Source organism: Lethenteron reissneri, unplaced genomic scaffold (assembly GCF_015708825.2).
Source record: "Lethenteron reissneri isolate LAM-NWPU_2019-01 unplaced genomic scaffold, ASM1570882v1 scaffold_1813, whole genome shotgun sequence".
In the NCBI taxonomy this organism is placed as follows: Eukaryota; Metazoa; Chordata; class Hyperoartia; order Petromyzontiformes; family Petromyzontidae; genus Lethenteron; species Lethenteron reissneri.
This window is the reverse complement of record NW_026891568.1, coordinates 26329-32596: the sequence shown is the minus strand read 5'-3', so window position 1 is coordinate 32596 and position 6268 is coordinate 26329. Positions and strand designations below refer to the sequence as shown.

The following is a 6268-nucleotide window of genomic DNA, read 5'->3' as shown; positions in this document are numbered from 1 at the left end:
CACTCCAAATCAGTGGAGCGGCATTATCTTTTCATCAGTTGCGTAATGCTGTGTGGAAGCTACCTGGTCTTTCGCTCCGCATGAAGCTCCAGGTCTTCTCGGCCACGGTAATTCCCTCCCTTCTCTACGCTTGCGAAACATGCACCCCCCTAATGGAACATCTTCGCCAGTTAGAAACATTTAGGCTGGCCTGCTAACGATCCTTTCCTGGATTTAACCATATTTGTGTGTGTGTGTCTAAGTTGATGTGTTTCTATGTGTGTGGGTCAATGTATGTGTGTAAGTCCATGTGTGTATCTTCCTTTTTCGCCCAAGCAACGCCGGGTACTTACCGCTAGTAAATGTATATAAATGAAGCAGACTTCCTGTGTTTTTTTGAGAACCAAATTGCGCCAACACTATGAAACCTACACACCCCATATTTTCCATGTGTACTCAAGGGTAAGTTATTATGTTTTCACGCAATTTTTAGCTTACCTGTTCACCTTCAACACCTGTAACACCTGCACACTCCAACACCCCGCTGCTGCTATATTTTTTCTCATTTACCACATTATCCTTACATATTATCAGGCCTGCATTTTTGCCACAAAATTAATTAACTTCCAGGTCCTTATTGTCCTCTCTGCACACGCACGGCTCACCTATAATATACTGTAATATTTCATCATGGAACCTTTTCCAGTACTAAAATATGAGAATAGGTTTTCTCCGTTTTTCTGGCAATAAAACAGGTGTTAAGATGTTAAAACACCAAACTGAAACCTTTAACAAGGAATCATGTGTGCATTAACCACAATACTTGTGGTCAGAATGCAAACAAAAACACTCTGATAGAAAATGCATGGTCTGCTGCTGAGGCAGACTGTTTTAGAAGGTTTGAAATGGGTGTAGCCCAAGGGTCATAAAGAAGTGGCCGGGGCAAGTGATGTTAACGTAATAAATTAGCATGTTAATGTGAAATCGAAAAGTGGTGCAATCCAAAGCGGCCTCCCTACAAGACAGAGAAGGAGCGAGGCTCTACCTGGGTAAACAACAACTACCACCACGACAACGATGTGAACTTCTCACTTCGGATCTCAGTGAGCACGCATGAAAATAAATCACGCTTGCTAACACAGAGCGCACGCCTGGGATACACTGCCGAGTTCATAGATGACCTCGCCACCGAGAAAGTTCAGCATTATCTGACAAGCACAACGGGGTGGCAGCCAGATGCGAACTGCCCATATCCCCCATTTAACACCCTTGCCGAGCACGCGTGTGTGTGAGAGATTTGCTCGCGAGCGTGCGGAATTCCGACGGCTGGGACGGGATAGAACCATTGCAAGTCTTCTTCCAGAGGAGGAGGTGAGGGGGGGGACGAGGGAGCCTCCGGGATCCCGTGAGACAACCCCAGGATGGGTGGCAGGGATACAGACCGGCATAGGAGATAACGCAGGCCATGAGACCCAAGTACGCGAGGAGGTAACCCAAGTACGCGAGGAGGTAACCCAAGTATGCGGGGAGGTAACCCAAGTACACCTGAATGTGACCAAGCTGCAGTCCACAGCGGAGATAGTCCAGTCCGAGGTGGGAGGGCTGCGCTCCATGGTCGGGGGGCTAACCAGGCGAGTATCTCAATAAGAGGCAGAACTCGAACAAATGCGCACTGGGAGGGTAAGGGGGAGTGGGAAAGGGGCCTCTTATGGAGCCACCGCCCTTCCCCGTGCGTGCTATCTATGCAACCAATGGGGGCATCTCGTGATAGACAGTCCCCAGATCGCCCGCGTGAGTGAAGCATCAGGGTTAAACACCAAAGGCCTCCCTAAAGAGGGGACCACAGAGGAGTGCAATCCACGTGGTCCCAACACAAATAAACTGTCGTGATAATGGTGAGCGAGTGACCCCCACACAGATGCCGACAACAACACCCCAGAATGCGGCGACTGTGAGTGACTGGCTGCGGGAGCTGGTGGCAGGTATAATGGGGGCCACGTCGCTCGTGGAAGGGCAGGTGAACAGGCGGCGTACCCGGATTCTGCTGGACACGGGGAGCGGTAACGTCACTCTTGAGTGCAACACACGGCAGCGTGGTCGGGGTTGAAGTGAGCCGCCTACAGGCCCCGGATCGTGCGCTGCACACTGCAAGTGGAAGTGGGATGGGGAGGGTCACCCTTAAGGGTCGCCTCGGACACCAGGTGTGTAACCAGGAGTTATACGTGTCGAGCGTGTTATGCCACGAGTGTATTGCAGGTACCGACCTCCTGGGAAAGTTGGGGCTCAGCGTGCAGCCACCGTGGAGGGCAGCGGGGAGCGGATTCCTTTCTTGGGACAAGAGCCGGGTTGCCCTCGCTTCAAGCCCGTGGCCGCTATCCTGGCGTCGGCCGTCACCGTCGGCATTGGTGTTCCACTGGGTTTTCCGTTTTTCTTCCAAACCTAAACTCAAAATATATTTGGTGGTGTTCAAACAGTCGAATGCAGGACCCTCCTGAAACATAATCTTTAACTGCTAAATGAGAAATTAAATTGAAAAAACCCTCAAACACAGTACAATATTTTTTATTTTACCAGGTGAGGCCATCTGAGCTGCATAGCTCTTTTTCAGAATCGACCTGGACACAAATGATAGCTCAACTTAGTGGGTTATAATATGGAAATGTATTGCAGCAAAATTCTCAAAACGCATGTTTCTAAATGTGGAGAAAAATCAATGCCACTACAGGGAGAGAGAGAAAAAAAATAAAAATGTAAACTGCAATTATAAATGCGTCAGGGTTGGAATCGAACTCACGCACGCAGAGTACGCTCACGGAGTACACTAACACAAATGAGTACACTCGCTCACTCGGATTATTTTTTCTCTGGGTCCTTCGATTTTCCCCTCCACATTTAGTAACATGCATTTAGATTATTTGGCTGCTACAATCTTCCACGTGAAAAGCCATTTCGTTGAGCTATCATCTATGGCCAGGTGGCTTCTGACAAAAGATCTAACAGCTCTGTGAGCCTTGATTGGTAATATAAAAATAGTTTACACCATTGGAATCTCATTTGCCATAAAAAAAATATAATTGTATTTTTTTACCCTTTTATCTGGCAACAAAACTGACTCGTTTTTACGAGGAATCATGTTTTCATAGACCACAATACCTGCAGTCATAATGCAAACAAAAAACATAACTCTGATAATGTATGCACTGTCCTTAAAGTAGATTGGTCCACACCCGAGACAGCTTTCCTTAGAACCTAGTCTCACATGGTGTTGGACCAGATGACGCCAAAAGGCGCACAACTCAAAGACAATGCACCATCAGAGAAAGAGACTAGGCTCTAAGGAAAACTGTCTCGGGTGTGGACCAATCAACTTCAAGGACAGTGCATACATTATCAGAGTTATGTTTTTTGTTTGCATTATGACTGCAGGTATTGTGGTCTATGCAAACATGACTCCTCGTAAAGAAGGTGTCAGTTTTGTTGCCAGATAAAAGGGTAAAAAACAATTATAAAAATAGTTGTTCATCGGTCTAAAGGGTGCATCAGCAAAACCAACTCGGCAGAACGCTCCTGAATTAGAGTGCTGAGACTCATTGTGGTCATGTACTCGAGTGTGCACCATGGTGGCTGGGAGATGTTAACTGCCTCTCCTGGAATACAGGAGGTGGTGGGTTCGATCGCGACCCCTCCTGTATATTTGGAGTTTGTGTGTCTCTCTCTCTCCCCGTGGTCGCGTGGATTTTCCTCCGGATCCTCAGGGTTTTCCCCTCCACATTTAGAGTCAACATCACCACGCGTTTACAGTATTTGACCGACAGACATTTCCACACGTTGATAAGCCACTTTGTTCTGGACTGGTCGCTTCAGAAAACAAGAGCGGTATAGCAGCTGAAGTGGGCTTGGCCTGGTAGGATAATAAAAAAACTGTAGAAATACTTAAAAGAAACAAAGTTTCAAAGTAGTGAGTCAGATGAAGACAAATTAAACTTAAGCAGAGAATTAAAGCAAATGCAATCAGGCGAGGGCAGGAGGCAAGGCCCCGCATGGCTAGGCCCCGCGTTGTAATGTTCCAACCTGAACATGGATTCCATACTCGCTGCTACTCAATTGATATCCCTACGAGAGACGGAGCGAGGCTCTACCTGGGTAAACAACAACAACCACCACAACAACAACAACCACAACAACAACAACCACCACGATGTCAACTTCTCCCCTCGGATCTCAGTGAGCGCGCGCGCGGTGCAGCAGCTTCCGGATATATCGTGACGTCACGCGGCAGCAGGAGTGACATCACGTCACTAGCGGGGTTCATCACACAATCCCCTCCCACAACAAGCAGCGGTGTAATTGAATAAATTATGTTAACAAGCCGGGCCCACGTGGGGTGATTGGGCTTGGTTGCTGAACCCGTCGCAATGAAATAAATTATGTTAATGAACCGCCAGTCAAACGCGCGGTGGAGGGGGGGGGATTGAATATCTTGGTGACATGACGTCACTAGCGGCGAACAGCTTTCCCTGGCGTCTCACGCCGACGAGTTAATGAGTGGTGACGTCACTGTGTGTGTATAAACTGTGTGTGTGCACTGTGTGTACAAACTGTGTGTGTACAAACTGTGTGTGTGTGTACACTGTGTGTGTACTCTGTGCGTGTACACTGTGTGCGTGTACGCTGTGCATACACTGTGTGCGTGTACACTGTGTGTGTACACTGTGTGTACAAACTGTGTGTGTGTACACTGTGTGTGTGTACACTGTGTGTGTGTACACTGTGTGTGTGTACACTGTGTGTACAAACTGTGTGTGTGTACACTGTGTGTACAAACTGTGTGCGTGTACCCTGTGCGTGTACACTGTGTGTACAAACTGTGTGTTTGTGTACACTGTGTGTACAAACTGTGTGTGTGTGTACACTGTGTGTACACTGTGTGTGTACAAACTGTGTGCGTGTGTGTACACTGTGTGTTGGCACAGTCGGGGGTACAGATGGTGCATCGGCCAGTCAACTGAGTCAGTCGACCCATGGCACCTGGGTCTACCCCGTGCACATAGCCTGGCACAAGCGCCATGGTGACGTGACCGCCACTTAGTGGCGAATGGCGGTTGTTGTTATTGTTACTGTGTGTCCGGCAAAACAAGAGATGGCACCTCAGCCAGCCATCTTATTGAGTAGCCATTACCAGATCATCAGCAGATGCAACAGGGCTGACCAGCAGGGAAACAGGTCCCTGCGGGGTGGGCTGGTAGGAACGAACAAATGAATGGCTATAATAAAATGAAATGGCGGGGGTACGATACGAAGGGAGAGTTTGAGGCCTAGTTCTAGGCTTTAGGCCTAGCTGTAGGCTTTAGGCCGCTGTGAGTTAATTTTAAACTATCTCAGGTAATTATAAGGGAATGTTACACTTGTTTAGCCAGGAAAGCCTCACTGAGTCTAAAGGTTTTTGTAGGGTCCTGCCAAGTGTTTGCAGTAGGGGGCGATGTTGCTACACGTAATCGGACGGAGGGACGATATAATCTATTGTAGGCTGGTTCACTTCGTTCCTACCAGTATAATCCCTTAACTATAACCAGTCATCGATAAGCATATTATTTTTAACCGCGACGAATGCAATTTATTTATACGGCCATTGTGAGCTCCTCAAACTACATAATTATTGAACATGCTATGTAATGTGTAATAAACCCCGTTGAGACGTCGTCAATTGAGAATTCTTTATTCAGTTTCGTTCACAGCTTCCACCACATTCGTTCCTCCAGTTCCCTTGCTCCTTCACGCTGTTGGCTGACAGCGTGAGAGAGAGACTGCGGCGGCCCGCCACGTGGCAGGCTCCGGACCACGGCACCAGCCACGTGGCTTCTCCGCTCCTTTAAATCCCTGGCCCACGTGATGCCCCGCAGCCAATCCTCAGCCACACCCCTGGAACTTTCCCGAAGCTAATGTACGGCTCCAGGGCCACGCCCCTAACTCGACTCCCCATTAGTTGCGGGCTGAGGCCGGCAGAGCCCATCATTATTATCCAGGTGTAACCTCACATTACAAATGTAATGCATTGGGCCAGAGTGAATTTCTGTCACAAGCCGAGTTGAACAGGAAATGGTTCCAACTCCTGGTCACGCAGCTTTAGATGGGCCTGCCCAAAATCATAAAAATCCTCAACGAATGTGAGCAGAGGCAGAGACATCGAAATCAAGGAACCCAAAGCACCAAGCCTATTTAGGGTACCATAGGCCTGCTGTACTCGATCGACAGAAAATACAGCCGCCCCTTGAATATCGTAGGTTACGTT

At 48.2% G+C, this 6268-nt stretch overlaps 1 long non-coding RNA gene across 1 annotated transcript; it reads right to left on the bottom strand.

Annotated features, from left to right (window-relative positions):
* Positions 1-1804: 1804 nt before the first annotated feature.
* LOC133339323 (uncharacterized) lies at positions 1805-4230 on the bottom strand. Its single transcript, XR_009754709.1, has 3 exons — positions 4051-4230; positions 2244-2418; positions 1805-2124 (listed from the first exon to the last, which is right to left on the bottom strand). It is a non-coding gene; the product is annotated as an uncharacterized LOC133339323 (long non-coding RNA).
* Positions 4231-6268: the final 2038 nt, after the last annotated feature.